The sequence below is a fragment of the Strix aluco genome, chromosome 1 (genome assembly GCF_031877795.1).
Source record: "Strix aluco isolate bStrAlu1 chromosome 1, bStrAlu1.hap1, whole genome shotgun sequence".
Classification (NCBI taxonomy): domain Eukaryota; kingdom Metazoa; phylum Chordata; class Aves; order Strigiformes; family Strigidae; genus Strix; species Strix aluco.
Genome location: NC_133931.1, coordinates 88,029,886 through 88,048,311, shown reverse-complemented (window position 1 = coordinate 88,048,311; position 18,426 = coordinate 88,029,886). Strand labels below are relative to the sequence as shown.

General features: G+C 35.8%; 1 protein-coding gene across 3 annotated transcripts in view; it reads left to right on the top strand.

Annotated features, from left to right (window-relative positions):
* Positions 1 to 18,426, top strand: part of CDH9 (cadherin 9) — a 79,300-nt gene that overhangs the window by 34,565 nt on the left and 26,309 nt on the right. The gene's annotated exons all lie outside the window — the stretch shown is intronic.

The window sequence follows — 18,426 nt, the reverse complement described above, 5'->3', positions numbered from 1 at the left end:
AAAGGAACAAAAGTTCCTTTCAATATTTTAAATTTATGGAATACCAAAGTTGTAAAATACAGTCTTGATCACAATGAAGAGCAGGTGGATTTGAAACATGACTTATTCTGATTTGGCTATAATTTAGAAATATTATAAGGAAACTTCAGAAAATCTAAATAGATATTATGCACCTTGAGATAATCTTTTCATTTTCTCTTCATGTAGAGAAAAAGTACAGCCCTGATCATAGTTAAAATCTAGTTTTTTTCATCTTCAAGGCTTACGTGAGTAGAAGCTATTGTCCAAGTATTTTTCCAAGTGAAAGACGATAGTTAAAAAACCAAAATAAAATCAAAACTAGCCTTACACCTCATTGTGAAAACCACTTTTCTCAGGATATAAATAAAGTTAAGAAATCTTTAAAAATGGGAGTTAGCAATGAGATGTCCTGTGGAGTTCAATCTCTTTTGACACCTGGGTAAATATTACTACACCCTCCTGTTGCCTGCCTTGTTAATTTTAACAAGTAAGGCTTACCATTTTTTCTCATTAAACATTTTTAACATGCAGCTGATGAATATTTTACAACGTGTTTTTAATCTTTGAATTGATCCTATTAAAAGAAGGGATAATGCCTAATTTAACTTGGCACTCATTACTTCATACTTAACTGCTACTTTCTAGATTTTATGGATCTAACCAAAGGCACCTCCTAGTTCAGAATTTGTAGAGGACAAGATGTGTATAATGTATAGAGGGCTACATTTTAAATGGCTAAATTTAAAATTTATAATTTTCCCATTAAATTACTTTTATTGCAAATACAATCAGAATAAAAGAGTTTTTCTGTAGCTGAACAATGAAGTTTGATAGAAGGACGTTATATATGAAATACAGATATGGCCATTTTCAACTCAGGCATACAGGATTACAGCATGCCTAAACATGCATTGTATTTAACAGCTACTCTAAATAAAAGATATATACAAAGTACATACATACAAAGAAAAAGAGAGATGAAATTGCAGTAAAAAGCACAGGCTAATATGCATTAATACTACCATTTTTATTACCGTGTTATTGTGTGTGAGTGCAGTAGTATATACAGCAACATCAGTTACACAATTCTTGTGTTAGAAGTTTCATTATCGTTGTTCACTATTTCTGTAGCATCTCTTGGGAATATATAAGCATCACAGCTACTACTGGATTTAACTAAGTCTGCATTCTGATATTTAGTTTTAGTTACGTCATGTTTTCAGCATCTCATAATCATAAACACATATTTCTCAAGAACAGTTTGTCATTTTATATAGGAACCTCTTACAAGAACAAGTAGGCCTTACAATAAAAAAAAAAACCAAACAAACCAAACTGAACCGTAACTGTCATGTTTGCTATTTTTGAATTTGCTTATTTCAGTAAGCATTAATCTACAGATGTGTATAAACGACAAAATGGAGGCAGCTCTCATCTTTCATATTTCAGCAGGAAATAATTATATTTTCTCCTCTGCATATTTTTCCTGGTTTCAGGGGCTTATAAAACAAAAACTGTGCAAGACTGTCTTGACTTTTTCACAATCTTATGAAAACTACTTTGTTAACTTGCAAAATTTCAGAATGTTAATTGTTAACATATACTTTATTTTAAAATTAATTATTGAGTTAGCTTTAAGAGAAAGACGTATTTCTAATAAATATTTTATGCCCAAGTTCGTATTTTACATTCAGTGGTTAAAATACAGTATTAGAATATCTTTTAGTCAAACTAAGCATGATGGCAGAAATCCTGTAGTTTATACCCCCTATATTTCTGCATAGAATACACTCCTGTATTTCTGCATTTGTCACTATTCTGTAGTAGAATTTCAAAACTTCTGTAACTGTCAGAATCTGCATAGGGTTCTCATTTTTAAATGCAGTATTTTGAACATTTTTAAATTTATCTTCTTTACTATTCTTATACAAGTCTATAATGAAAAAAATCTCAACAAAATAAAGATAAAAATATAAAATAAGAGTTCAATGCATCATAATATTTCATAAAATAAAACATCAAGGTGGAAAAGGCAAATCCTCTTTTTGTTAAACAGTTAAAAATATAAATCTAGTTTTAGAATACATTTGGGGTACTTTGGGGTTTTGTCAGTTTTGGACATGCATTCTGTTACATACATGAATAGTATTTTTATTTACAAAGGCTTGCACTACATTTCTATTAAGAAAGTATATAGAATGCTTTATAAATATTTTGTATTTGACATGAGGCAGAACTTTTTCCAAAGAGTATGAGTGGGTGCTTTAAAACTTATTTCTATTTAAAAAAAAAAAAAAAAAAAAAGAAAAAAAAAGAAAACCACTGGAATGCCAAAGGAAACTTATTTAGATAATGATTTTTTCCCCTTAAATTTTTATATCTTTTGTATAGTTATACATATAATATGGACAGCATTTTCCTAGCACAAAGGAGGCTTACTCTTCAAGGAACTTACTTACTAGAGCTCTGATACTATAAACAGGTTGTTTTGAATTTGTACAGCTCCATTGATTTAAACCTAGATGTAATGTAAGTGTTAGGATCTCCCTGTATGGACTTTATTTCATGATTAATGTATATAAGTTCTGTAAAATTCAAATGTCCATTTACAACTACTGTTTTTTTTTCCTGAGGTTTCTTCTGTTTAGTTAGATAAACAAAATCATATGTAATGTGGATATTTTGGCTCTTCAAGAAAAAAAATGAAACCATCCTCAGAGGAAAATCTGTGAGTTTACAACACTCCTAAATAGTTATGTGATCTCAAGAAACAAATAAACATACACTCTGAAAATGAAAAGCAATAGTTTCTTTTTAGGATCTAAACAAATGATGTAACTAATTTTTTACAATAACATTTTACGATGATTATCATTTTACAACTTTATTCAACATCCAAACATATGAAATTAAAAGTAAACATTTAATTTATATATTATTTTTCTCCTTCAGGGCTTTGTTAACTTTACATAAATAAATTTATCCATTAGTGATACTGCATTATACTTTGTTACCGACTCAAAAGAAACATTACAAAATTAATATAAGAAATCACATAAAAACATAATGTGTATATATTGTGTATATATATATATATATGAAGGTAAAGAGGAAACTTAAATAAATAAATCCTATTTATAAAATTCGGGAAATTTCTCATAAGTCATCAGAAATACCATAGTTCCTTTAAAGATTATGTAGAATATATAAATACCACAAGTGAAAAAATTGAGACACTGCACATCCAGAAAAACAAGAGACAAAAATTAACTTTAACAAGATTGAAACAGTGCTTCTGAAGAATTCAGATTATTCATAAATTTAAGATTTACAGCACATTTTAACATTACAGATAAGCAGATCTCAAGCTACAGACAAAAGGAGTGGTGCTCTTTTTCTTCTTTTGGTCTCTGGTCCTACTTGTGCTGTCTTATGCCTTACCCACTGTCCCTCTAAACCCAAAAGAAGAAAGTTTAAGGGGCTAAATCATCAGAAAAATGGATTGTTCAAGGTCAATATTCTTTTCCTGCTACTTTTGTTCCCTGGGTCAGATCACATGAGGTTAGATGCCAGAGCTGGTGCTAGGGAAGTGACAGGAGCATGCAAAGTATAGTAGGTAAAAGCATGAGAGACGCTTTCATCCAGCAGTATCTAACCTCAGCTAAAAAATCACTTGACATATTCATTTTTCTTCACCTACAAAATCCTCATATCTTCTAAATAGGGCTCCTCACTTTCTTTCTCATCTTTTTGCAGGGGGGAAATCACTCTTGGTGCTAGAAAAAAATGGGGTTTTGTAGAAGTGCTGTCAGCAAGTAAATGTAGCTAGCGCTTGCTGTAAATACAGGAAGATATAAATAATTTCCATATTTCTGTCCCATGGGAATTGAACCACTGTCAATTCATTGTTAGAAGTTTGTGACCTCCTCTGAGCTCCCATAAACCTCTACCTGCTGACCCTTCATGACATGCTGGTCTAAACTATTTCTCATAGGAAGAAATAAGATGACAGCAGTTCAAAGGCAGCAATTAGTAAACAGGATGGGTGACTTTTAAAGTGTTATATGTGACTTTAGGCTTTGTAAGCTGTTTTGCCTAAACTTTGGAGATGCAGTTTTAAGGTGACCATAAATTCATTTAGTCTCTGTATGTCTCAATTTCCCACCAATTAGTGGAAGACTAGAACAGCTCTACTCCATAGATATGTCAAAATGTGTTCAGCTACTGCAGCAACAGACATCACAGCACCCTTGGAGTTACAGTCTTTTTACCAACTGGAATTTTCAGGCCTGGGCTATGTTAAATGTGACTCCCCTTTATATCCCTCTGAAATGATTCAGTGCAATACTATTTGCCTGGCTACTCTATTGCAACAAATTTATTATTCCCCATTTTCTGTGTTCAATGAAAACAAAATGAAATAAAATAAAAACCCCAGAGGCCTTGACCTCTCTAGATTAGAGCTTGAAATTAACATTAAAAGTTCCTATATCATACTTACACTAAAAGTTGTTTGATGTATCCATTTTCCTTCTTCTTATTTCAGTAGATTTCCAGCTATAACACTATAATCTCTGAAAAAAAAGCGTAATGGGCCTGAAATCTTTACATCAGCACTTTTGCTCACACTGCAGTGCAGTACAATGGGATACGTTCTGCCTTGTTAGAGATGCTGTCCTTCTGATAGGATGTTAAACCAAGGTCCTTTCATCTTTCATGGCTTCACATCTAAAAAGTAAAAATCCCATTGACATTCTGAAAATATTACTTCAGTCAGTATATATACCTCTTGATATGAACATACACCCTTCATACATTCTTTAATATAAACATGTGTTACAATTCACAGCCATGCGCAAACTGTTTTCAGAGCCACAATAAATACTGAGTTCCTATGCATGATGTCAGTTTACAGGCACCTAATTTATTCCCTTATGACCTCTTGCAGCTATGAAACACCAAATAATTTTGCTTCTTTTAAGACAGGTTACATTATAACAGGTGCAGTGAGCCCCTTCTCACATTTATGTGGCCATATTGGAGCCTGAAGCAATTGAACTGCTGGTACTAAGGACTGGAATAACTGGGACTAATTGACATTACCAATATTAGGAACACTCTGTCTTTATCAGAAGGAACATGTCGAGTATAGGCATAGATGAGTTATAACCTTTATTAAAATTAAAACATGGCAGATATTAAAATAAGCAAGTTAGTGGGGAGGAGGTAATCCCTTGTCTAAGGGCAGATGTTACTCTTAAAGTGCTAATATTAATGTCTCTATTATATCACATTAATGCACAGGGTTCTTTCCTGCCACCATGTAGTTAAGTTACTTGTGTAGTTTTAGGTGTCTGAAAAAACTCCTTTTCTTCATTTAAACGATTTTTGAGAATGAGATTTTTCAAATGTTGGATCTGTAGTAGGCTGGGAAGACCGGACACACAGTTCTAAGTCAGAAATTGTAATTAACTAGATACAAGTTAAATATGTTTGAGAACTGGTTATATGTAGCCATGAAAGAAATTTACAGATTATATTGAGAAGTATTATTTCATCTTTTCATTCTGTTAAATTAAAGCACATCTGGGATGCTTACTTAGTCTAATCTTCCGAAAACAGAAGCTTTTCAGTTGTTTTTAAAAGCAAACACAGCTTTCTGAGTGCTTGAATATACATTTCAGCTGTTAACGATATGCAGCTGAGTGTAAAATGTCAGTTTTATTTTTAAAAATCATGTACTTCCAAGTATTTCCAAAATGTGTAAATAAGATACAATGATAAAACAACTTTTTTTCTAATATAATATAAATTAAAGTAACTAAGCGTCACACACAGTAAAATGCACATAAAGATGCTGTGACATAATTTTCAGTCTTCCAAACACATAACAGTCTCATCAAACAGATCAATCTGTCACAAAATAAAGGTCCAGACTCCTACACCTTTATTTATCCTGTGTACCTCATTTCATGAACTATCCTCCTCCACCCCTAACCCTCAATTTTCATAGAGCTACTGAGAAATGAAAGCTTTATCTCCTATGAATCTGAATCATTAAGAATACTTCTATTACAGATGATTTAGCTGCATCATACCACCAGTCTAAGAGTAACAAGCTCAGCAAAGGAACATTGGTCCCCCAAAAGAAATCCACTATTCTCCCTAAAAGAGACCATTAAATGCCTCTCTACTGACATGGAAGGACTGGGAATGTCTGCTCATAATGGATACAGTACTGTTAAATAAGTAAATTTCTCACTAAAAATGTGCCCATATAAATATATATGTATATATGTACTTATAATAGAGATGTATGTTTATATATATTATAGAAATAAAATGACATTTCTTTCAATTAAATCATGAAAATTGATAATACATTTCTAACAACATAGAAGAATTATAGAAATGGTGGTTACTACATGTGTTTTTTTCTTTGTTCAGTTAACAATTCAGCTTGGATTCTATTATACATCACCATTTTTCTTTCTTGCCAATCATACGGTCATTTCAGTAATTTTCTGTTGTCATACATAGCTTTCACAAAGTTAAGAAAATTAAGGTAAGAAAAGTCATCCTGGACTATCTAGTCTAACTCCTATTTATTTGAAAACTAGTCTATATTATTCCCATTGATACTCATCTATTAGTAAGTACATGGAACAAGATAGGTTACAGCATTTCTCATGGCAATCACCATATTTTTCTTAATGTCTAGCAACATGCACACCTGCAAGTTTTCACAGTGACAGCAATCCTGATGCTCACATTCACTTTATTTTCTATTATTTAACCAGATGCCTCAAAAGCTTTTCCAGAGTAGCTTTTACCTACAACCTCATAGATATGTGCCTGTGAAATTAAGATCAAGCATGATTAAGATCTGTGCAAGTAACGATTTCATTCCTTATGAAAGTTTTTCATATCTTCATATTCAAAATACATATTGCTCACACCTCATTGGTAATTTAAAAACAAAACAAAGGAAAACAGCCTAACTTGCTGTCCACTGAAATATGTACATGTGTGTGAATATCCTGCATTTAAGAGTTGCTGCCAATAAACCACAAATTCTCACCAAAGCTTCCTGTCAGAAAGCCAACTCAATAGCAGTTACTTCACTCTGCTCTAAGGCAGATGATAAATAGCCCATCATAAATAAGGCTATGCACACAGTATACTAGAATCGTAAACAAAAAATCAAAATATTTATTTCCTCATAAAGTCAAAATATGTGACAGTTGTGAAAAAAACACCTATAAAATAGCCACCTCTGCAGCACATGAGGAGGGTGAGTGAGGGAGAGGACAAAAAAAAAGTCTTATATTTCATGATCTGGAAGACTAATACTTACTGACTTCATAAATAAGATTTTAAAAGATACTTTGGTTATCAGGAATGTGTGTCTACCTGAGGAAGATAAACTATTTAAAAGCATATGGCCAACTAATTTTCACTGACATCTAGACACCCCAGTATCTAAACCTTTGGAAATTAGCTCAGGCATTTCTAAGAGTATTTCCCAAACAAGCAGTTTGGAATCAATATTCTTAATCTTTTTCAACCAGAAGTTTTCAAATCTATGAGATTTGTCCAAACAAGATCATCCTCATAAATGTGTGTCATCTACTGTGACTGTAATCTTGCCATCAGTAGCCAATGCACTTGTGATCAATTTGCAAACATAGTGAAAACTCAACAGTCTTTAGCAGAACACTTCTGCATGTGTATCATTTGACAGATTATACTCAAGACATTTGAACACTTTTGAAGATAAATGAAATGTCTAGAAATAATAACAGAAAAGTCCCTAGAGTGGTTCTACTTAATATTCTAGGACAGGGGTTCTCAACCTTTCCTTCACCATGGACCTTCTTTAAATACCTTTTGTGGCCATGGACCACCACAACTTAATTCAAGATTTAAAGCACTAGACTGCATCAAATGTTTATTTCAATTTTCTCAAGAAGGGTCTTCAAATTTGGAGAGAAGGGGAAATAAGTTAATCTGTTAATGCACACACTCTTATTATAATATCTTTAATGCAATGTTTCCATATGAATTTGAAATAATAGCATCAGCACTCTCAAATGGCCCATTTTATGGTATTTTAACGTGTTAATTCTAAATTTGATGCCAATTTTTACATTAAAATTTGCTGAAAATTTTTTACAATCCTTCTCACCTCCCTTCTTGTTTGTCTGTGTTCAGTCACCATATATGTTTGTTTAGGGGTCCAGGCCCACCACTTGGAGGAACAGACTTCAGCCCCATTGTGGTCCTAAAGAGGGCCATTGGGTTGAGAAAATGTCTTTAAGAGAAAAACTGCCTAGTTAAAGTGGGTCCCACCAACCATAGTAGCACTGAATATACTAACACATCTGGGCAGGCATGGGGGAGGGGGGTGGGGCTTGAGTATGAGAGGAGCATTGAAGGGAGGGGGCTGAGGGAAAAGGAGGCACAGTGCTTGCCGTGGGCCACACCAAATGTTTCCGGGCTGGACATTCCCCACCCCTGCTTTAAACCTTCATGGATCCCCTGTGATGACATCACAGCCCCCCAGGGGTCCATGAACAACAGTTTGAGAACCACTGTTCTAGGAGGTTATCAACGTGTATGTACACATACACACATATACATACTTACATCTATATTTACTTATATATACCCATGCAAGCCCTAGAAATGTTTAGTTTTTGTCTAAAAATAGTACTCTAACTGATGTAATTTTTAAAAAGCCCATGACTAAGATAACCCTGGAATTTGTTTCATTTTCTCTGCTTTAGACTCCATTTCTTTTCCAAATTACAGGTCTTTATTGTCATTTCCACAGACAACATCCACAGTATCTAAACACAACAGAAGCAAGAGGCTTTCAAAATCACATATTATAAACTAATGTAAATTTGAGTTTGCCAATAAAATCTTCATATTTTCAACAGCTATATTAATGTTTAAAGAGACAGACCCAAACAGGATTTTCCACAGATGATGAAAATGCTCTCAAATAAAATAAATATGAAGTCAGCCTGTTGTCTTAATAATAATGTATTAGATTCTCATGATCATAATATAGATACACATAGGGTTTCAAATTGCACCTGTTTACAGAGCTGGCAAAGGTAGAAACTCTGTAAAGATTTCCATTTTCTTCTATTGCTGGTGAATTTTGAAGATGCAAATGAAAGTGAGGTTCTAGTTCCCAGTCGTAGATAGACATCCATAGTAAAGAGACTCCAAAATCTAATAAAGAGATACAAAAGCCGAGCTCAAAAAAAGAGAACAAATTACAAACAGGTGCAGAAAGCTGACTTGTTCCTTGCCAAAGAATTCATAAACCTGTCTGGGTTGCATTGTAAAATACAGAACTATACATACATGTACATCAGAAACTCAAATTTTAGTCCTTAAAAGTGGTAATCATTGAAAACTTTATTTTAACCTTGCTCTCTTACTCTTAAGTGAAACCTTTAGAGATTGTATGGAGGACCTCAGGTAATGTCTTCTGAGAAAAGAAAAGGGCAAAGCAGAAAGCTTCTTAAAGATGTGCTACATGAACAAAGGGCTCTGAGAGTAGTGAAGAAATAACTTCCCTATGATTTCTTCATTATTTTATAAATTAAAAATTATAAATAAAACTAAAAACTTGGTTCAAACTGTTGGGTAGGAATTGGGATTTTTAATCAGTAGGTGACCACATTGCAGTAGGATCAATGGGGACAAGCTCTTCATAAGTTTGTCATAAAAACAGCTGAAAGCTGTTTCTCTCTTTTGGAGTATTCTAGAAATTAAGATGGGGTAAATAGCCAAGATTACCAGCTCTCCGCTTTAAAAAGGAAACAAGTGGTGGAGTTCATGTGACTGACCTGCCATGGATGGCAGATCTCAGTCCATAAAGCTGGCCTGTTTCCATATACTTCGTAAAAGCACCGTGGTCAGAGAAAGAGTAACCAAGGTAATTCACTGCCATATTATGGCATTAATTGTTTCTCCTTCAACATACTGGTTTCATTAGCAAGTACTTCTAGTTAGAACAACCTAACATATGCATAGCAGATCCAGGCCCAGAAATATGTTACTGGTGAGTTTCATCATTATTTTAAATAGAAATTTTTAGGATAATTTAGTGATTCATTCTTTTCATTTTTGGTTTTAATTTCTTTTGAACATAAAATGCATATACTATCTCTGTCTAAAAAAAGTGTGTTTTCTAATTGTAAGTATGTACGGAACGTTGAACAAAATGAAAAAGACTTCTAAATTGTAGTTCATTTATTATGGATGGCAGATAACTTTATACTGTACCTCTTTAGTCATTACGAAATGCAATGTAAAAGCTAGTCAACATTAATACTTGAAAGAGTCTCACTATTCTTTTCTCTATCTTATCACTGACATTTAATGGCACCAGTATTGCTTTTTCTTTATGGTGAGAATGGGAAAAAGAAGCTTCCTGAAAGAATAAACATACACTGAATTGTTCATTCACCAATACTTCAAATTGCTTCTCATTCTTTATATTGTTTCCCACTTGTTATTGCATCCATAATACTTTTCAAATTCTCATGCAGGGCATCTGATGCACTTCACAGTTACTGCCAAAGGAAAACTAAATTTACTATATCAAGGTATTGAACAGCGGGAGGGTGAGGGTTAGCGGCTTTGTTCAGCTTTAGTCATTCTTTTCCCAGTTCAATTTCAGACATTATGTTACAGTGGTATATGTATTGTATTCACTGGCAAAAGCCTCTAGCCCACACAGCATTTCAGGCAGATTAAAGACAGAGTAGTTTAGTCACAATGCATCTTTCTATGTGGTGAGACAATCGTTAGCACGTACTTCTTTAATGCAAGTTCTGATAACACACTCTAAAGTGTGACTTAATTTTGTCATAGAAAAGGAAGCATTGAACAAAACCCCTAAACATCAAAACGCAACACACACAAGAAATTATGATAATTATTTCACCCTTATATTTATAAAATACAAGGGTCTGTTTCTGGAGTAAAACTGCATAAAAATATCCTGTATTTCCAGAATGGGTGGTAAGGTCCATCTTTTTTTATGGGTATGGAATGAAGTGAAGAGGAAAAGGTAGTTCTGAGGGAAGAAGTAAGGCTATGCCACACAGCATAACTTAGTTCTCTTACATCTCTCATAAATTACTTTTAGTCACGTTAGCAGGGATTACAGTGAATGTTTATGTACACTACAGTGGTGCAAATACTGTGATTCCCGGATGGGAGATCAGTGGGCAACCAAAACAAAGGTAGAGTACTCATCTATAGAAGCTAGAACATCAACTGACTTCTCAGTCAGCCATTATGTGAGACTATATACACAAAAATAAGAGACAACATGTTTTCAAGTTAAATTAAATTTCACCTTATACAGTGGACTATTAAAAATCATCAACTTGATAAAATGTAACATATGAACTGTTGCATCTCCTGTTTTAAGCCACCTTTTTGCCTCCTCTCTTTTTTCTTTTATATAAATTTCTGCTCAATATATATGGCTGAACTATATTTTAAGTTTCTTCTTAATTTCCCAGTGTCATGCTATTTCTCCTTTGAGTCTGGTTCCTCAAGTTCCTTATTTGTTCTAAGTTGCCTTTATTTGTTTTTCTCAGTCATGCCCATTTATTGCTCTTCTAGCTTGAATCATTTATCCATTTACTTGTTGATACTTGCTCCTTTTCTGCTTTTATTCTTCCTTTTCCTTTACAAATCTTTCATGCTACCAACCATGCATCAAAGAAAAAGCAGTCTAGTGAAATCTCCACTAAATTGTGGTCATGTACAAAAGAGCAAAGTTTACTTTGCAGTTCCCTATTCCTTCAGCTTTCTAGATAGGGATGTCTTCCAGTCAAAGCATAAGAGTTATATCTTAACCTTATTTAGCCCTGCCCTTCTTATAGAAAGTAGTCTGAAGTGATGTGGTCCAACTGATGCGGTAATGACATCCTTGGTTCTGAATTCTACGTGTTCCTAAATTTTTCAGGCTTGGGTAGTGCCATATGACTGCTCCTAGTTCATAATTTCTCCAGTTCATTGCCTAATCACAGACTCCTATCTGGAGAGAACAACCTGCTCTCAAAACCAAAAGTGGTTTATTACCTCTCAATATTTCTGTAGTTCACTTAAAATTTCACTCATGTCTTCAGCAGAGATATCCCTATAGTAAGTCTGCATGCAAATAATCCTTGGAGCCATGCTGTCTGAACAAACTATCTGTCCACTTATCTTCTTAAGGTTTTTAGCCAAATAAAATTTCTAATTTTGCCTCCAGAGGTTTTCCAGAGCTCTCCCAAATCTTTTCAGCTTGTAAAAGTAATCCACTATTAAAATCTTCCCTCCATGAATAAACTTGATGAACAGCAGATTGGCACTGCGCTTGAAAACAGGAAGCAAGCGCAAGAGCTTCTCCTTTAGGGAGTTAAAGTCCTTCCTGCCTCTCCACTTACCCCAGCTGGTCGTCTATTTCTGAAAATGAAACAGCCTTTCTGCTTTGAGTGGAGTTCTCTCTTAAACAGAGATAGATACACACACACTCAAAACTTCTCTGTAAAAATCAGAAATTTTCAATAATTGCCAATTTTGACAGAAGTTGACTTGAGAAAAAATAGAAAGGAAGTTGTCCGATAATGTAAAAAACATCCTGTTTCAGTATTTTCAGATTTTATTTCCAAATTTCTTTTTGAAAACTATATTAGAAGGCTAAAGTCTAAACCAAACACCTTATTATTTCTTAAAATCAAAACTTTGAACAGATCTGAAATCCTACTTTTATAAAAAAAATGTCTGAATCCAACTCAAAATGCATTTTGAAGTTACAGAATTCCCTTTGGAAAAGAAATGTCATGGTTCTGAATGTTATGTAAATCACTATCTGTCATTTTTTGATCCAATGTTCATGGTAGAATCTTGAAAAATTCTATGCTAACAACATAATCTGCTCATTTTCTTCACTCAAGCTGGAGATTACTGTTCAAAATGAAGGTTACAGGAAAAGTTATCAGTAAAAATAGCATTTTCAAATAGACACAGATATATTCTTCTGACTGGCAGAAGCTGTTTCAATTCTTGTCAACCAAAGGAGACAAGTAGGAGTTGCATGCTGAAGAGTATGACTTTACATGAAAAGGCAACAAAATGTGTGCCTATCTCATCTTGTGGAAGACCACTCTTGCAGTATAGCAATCCTCTGCAGGCTATTTACTTTGGCTTTGCTATGCACTCTGGTATCATGCTAGGAGACCTAATTATACCAGAGGGATTCTTTCAAAGACTGAATAGCACAAAAAAATAGAAAGCATTTTAAATATAATTCAGAAAAGCATTCTCATTTCAAATACTTTTTCAAATTTATGTCTCACTCCTCATGAATTCTGGAAATCTGTGTTAGTGGAACTCAGTTCTGACACTGAGTTATACTGTCCTAGATATACAGTGATGTTCTCTCTAATTCAGTTTTCCTTTTGGACTCTACATTCTTACACGCACTTACATGTATACGTATGCACACACAAACACATGCACACAAAGACACTACTTACACAGGTTTACCCTAATTTTGCCTTCTCTGCGGTTATCATCACAATTATCCTTCTGCATTTTCCTACCCTTACATTAGGACCCCATCCATCACAGATCTGTTGTCAAAGTGTTTAAGCTTCCAGATTCAGACGTACATCTAAGCAAAGAAGAAAAGGGAAAAAAAAAATACTGCTGATACTATAGCATTCATAAACCTTAGCAAATTCAAAACATTCAGCAAACTGCTATTCTTTGGTCATATTATGCAGACATAGAGAGAATCTTTGAGAGACAAAGCCATCAAAACAATCTGCAAACTGTGTGACAGAAGTATTGAGAAATCGTCAAAACAAACAAAACAAATAAGAAAGGGGAAAAAAAGAAAAATAAAGAAACAAAATAAGACATAACTCTTGAGAACTCAGAGTTCCCATCCTGAGATGGGATAGGCTTGCTGGGTAGTATTGGGTTGAAGTTCACTATGTTTTGCAGAAAAGTGATGTTATCACTCCTTAGACTGCTATTGTACTCATTCTCACATTTTCTTTGTCATCTTTCACACCAGTTTGCTCTTGTGGTGTGTTTGATCTTGGCTGGCTGCCAGAGGCCTACCCAGTTGCCTTCTCACTACTCCTCCTCCTCAACAGTACAAGGGGAGAAAATAAGATGGAAAAGCTCACGGGTTGAAATAAAGACATGGAGATCATTTATGAATTACCATCGGGGCAAAACAGACTTGACTTGGGAAAATTAATTTAATTTATTGCCCATTAAAAATAGAGTTGGATGGTGAGAAACAAAGACAAAAACTAAAATGCTTTCTTCCCACCCCCAATTCTTTCCAGGCTCTACTTCACTCCTTCATTCCTGCACATGTTGGCAGCTGTGGAAGTATCTCAGACAGTTTCTAATTTCTAACATAGTGGCATGATTCATATTTTAAATCATGCTGACTTCTGCTGAAAAAATGTGTGTAAAAGGCTGTTTGTGAAGTAATCTAGACTACAGATAAACAAATTAATAAATATATCAGTGTTCTGTGGGCACCATTCTGGTGGGGCTGAGGATAGGGCATAGCTGTCTTTAATTAAAAATATCTAAACTGTTTTTGCGTCATTACCAATTACCTTGTAATTAGTGCTGAGTTCCTTTATTTCACTGCCTTTCCTGGTTTAATTTCGGACCCCAAAAGCTAGGTGGTTTCTTTCCTCATAAGAAAACGTTGCACAAACATTACCTATCATCTGTGAGGATCCTCCTCTATGAAACAGCAGATTGTTGGCAGAGACAAGAGTGAACTGCATGATGACAGTAAATTTTCTGAGAATATACTTTTATTAATAATTTTTCATGATTGTATTATCAGTTTACTAGGAAACAATAGCTGTTATAACACTATTGTTTCACCACTCTGCAAAATTTGACAAATGAAAGAAAACATTAATATTTTGCAAACTATAATGAGATCTCATTCTATATAAGATTCACTTGAATTATCTGGTAGTGACCTTCAATGTTTCTGTACAGTTGCCCCTTCTGTATTCTCCTCAGCAACAATAATTATATGGTACTTGAGCCTCAGGAAACAAAGATATACATTCCAATGAGAGAAAGACAGAAATTTCTCAAAGACTGCCTTGAGCTCTGTAATGCTTTTCTTAAAAAAATAAATAATTTAAAAAACGTTCTCAAAGCAGGATTCAGCATTCTTTTTTTTCATCAAAACAATATACTAGGAAGAGAAAGTTAATGTGCATTCTGTTCTTATGACTATACTCAGATGTCTTTGTCAGTCCCAGGAGGGTGCCTAGATCAGGAGGCCACAGCAATAAGTTTTCCTGATTTTGGGGTTTTGGGGTGAAAGGATGGGATAGACGTATATATTTCCCTTGATTCTTAACTTCTAAATGCTACAGTGGCACACACTATAAACATGTGATTCTGCTGATGACTTTTACATTTTTCATAGGCTAGAAAGTGATACTGCCTCTCCTTTCTCTGTTAGTCTTGAGGAGGTATGGGATTTAACTTATTTGTTTTTTTGAAAGCAGATAGGACTCATGGAACTTCACTTTTCTCAAAAAACTCTTTTCATTTTTGTCCAGATGAGCGGTTATGCTGGACACTGTTAGTGATAAAATTGTCCTTAAATGTTCACTTCTTCAGGATTATTTTACAGCTCAGCTTAGCACACAGATGACCTCTAACTGTTTAACCAGGCAAAAAGTAATCTAGATTGTTGATGGCAAAAATCTTCTGCAGGGTCTGATGAATTGTGACAAAGCATTTTTACAACTTTTTTCTGCTGTTTTGTTGCTGAGAAATAAGTATTTCTACCCTCTTGTCATCCTGTTCAGATAACCTGAAATAGTGGGGATTCTTACTATTATGTAGGTAAAACTATTATGTGTAAAGCAGTATTACACACTAGGAAAAAATAAATGCATCTAACAGGACCTAATAATAATATTATTATACAGGAGGGGGTGTTACCCTCTACATCAAAGACCATCTGGAGTGCATGGACCTCTGCCTGGGGATGAATGAGGAGCTAACAAAGAGTTTATGGGATTAAAGGGAGGGCAGGGACAGGAGACGTTATAGTGGGGGTCCGCTACAGGTCACCCTATCAGGAAGGCTGAGAGAATGAGGTCCTTTATAGACAGATAGGAGCAGCCGCACATTCACAAGCCCTGGTCCTCATGGGGGACTTCAACCACCCCAATATCTGTTTGAGGGACAACACAGTGGGGCATAAGCAATCCAGGAGGTTCCTGGAATGTGTTGATGACAACTTCCTTCTGCAAGTGATAAAGGAGCCAACGATGAGAGGCGATATGCTGGATCTTGTTCTCACCAGCAAGGAGGGGCTGGTAGGGAGTGTGAAGCTCAAGGGCAGCCTTGGCTGCAGTGGCCATGAAATAGTGGAGTTCAAGATCCTTAGGGCAATGAGGAGGGCCCGCAGCAAGCTCACTACTCTGGACTCAGGAGAGCAGACTTTGGCCTCTTCAGGGATCTGCTTGGCAGAGTAGCATGGGATAAAGCCCTGAAGGCAAGAGGGGCCCAAGAAAACTGGTTGATATTCAAGAATCACCTCCTCCAAGCTCAGGATTGATGTGTCCCAACAAAGAGGAAGTCAGGTAAGAACACCAGGAGGCCTGCATGGATGAACAAGTGAGCTCCTGGACAACCTCAAACACAAAATGGAAGCCTACAGAAGCTGGAAGCAAGGACAGGTAGCTGGGAAGAATACAGAGAAACTGTCTGAGAAGTCAGGGATCAGGTTAGGAAGACCAAAGCCCTGATATAATTAAATCTGGCCAGGCATGTCAAGGGCAAAAAGAAACGCTTCTATAGGTACATCGGTGATAAAAGGAAGACTACGGAAAATGTGGGTCCTCCCCAGAAGGAAACAAGAGACCTGATTACCCAGGATATGGAGAAGGCTGAGGTACTCAATGACTTCTTTGTTTCAGTATTCACCAGCAAGTGCTCCATCCACACCGCCCAAGATACAGAACACAAAGGCAGGGTCTAGGAGAATGAAGAACTGCCCACCTTAGGAGATTAGGTTTGAGAAAATCTAATGAATCTGAAGGTGCACAAGTCCATGTGACCTGAGGGAACTGGCAGATGAAATGGCTAAGCCACTATTCATTATATATGAGAAGTTGCGGCAGTCCAGCAAAGTTCCCACTGCCTGGAAAAGGAGAAACATAACTCCATTTTAAAAAGGGAAAAAGGAAGACCTGGGGAACTACAGGACAGTCAGTTTCACCTCTGTGGCCAGCAAGATCAGGTAGGGCACATGGTAAATAAGGAGGTAGTTGGTGATAGCCAACATGGCTTCACTAAAGGCAAAATTATGCCTAGCAAATTTGAGGCCTTCTATGATGGGGTTACAGCGTTGGTGGATAAGGGAAGACCAACTGACATTATCTACCTGGACTTGTGTAAAGCTTTTGACACTGTCCCACATGACATCCTTGTCTATAAATTGGAGAGACATGGATTTGATGGTGTGAGAGACTGAAATGTCCTTTGACTGTCTCCAAGCTTGCTTGTGTCTGTGCAAACCTCCAAGACAAGCTGCTGCGGCCTGTGAATTGGTCTGGGCAATGTCGCCAAGAGAAGCGGGAGTGTATTGAAGGATGCACCCCCCCACTTCTTTGTGGTTGCATTGTCGGACTCCTTAGAAAACCCTCAAAGGGGCAGACATGTACTGAGCTGGCCCTATCGTGTAGCCATTTGTGACTCTATTGTGTAGGCCAGACACCATGCCTGCATTGCTAATGAACTGATAAGAGGCAAGCATTTCTGCCCCAGAAGCCAGATGCAGCAAAACCTGTGGGACCAAAGAAAAAAAAAAAAATCTAAAGGTGAGCAGATATGCTAATCAGCGGATATGATGAACTTAAAAAGGCAGTAGAAAACTTTGCTCAGTGTGCACCCACCATCGAAGCCAGATCTGTGTGCACCCACCACTGAAGAACTAAAGACTGAGGACCAACGGGACGCCACTGGATCCATGGTGGTGACTATTCTTGCAGCCCTATCCCGCATCCTTGCTTTATTTCTGTCTTTTCCTTCCATTCTGTCCTATCGCCACCCCTCTTTTTAGTAATAAAAACCTGTTTTGGGTATACGGCATTTGACCTCATTTGTGTCTTAATCTTGCTCTTGGGATCATATTGAAACCTCCCCCAACATTGGATTGGGACAGATGGATGCATCACTTGGTGATTAAGCAATTGTCTGGATAGTTGCACTCAAAGAGTTGCAGTCAACAGTTCGATGACCCAGTGGAAAGCAGTGACGAGTGGCATTCCTCAGGGGTCAGTATTGGGACCAGTGTTGTTTAAC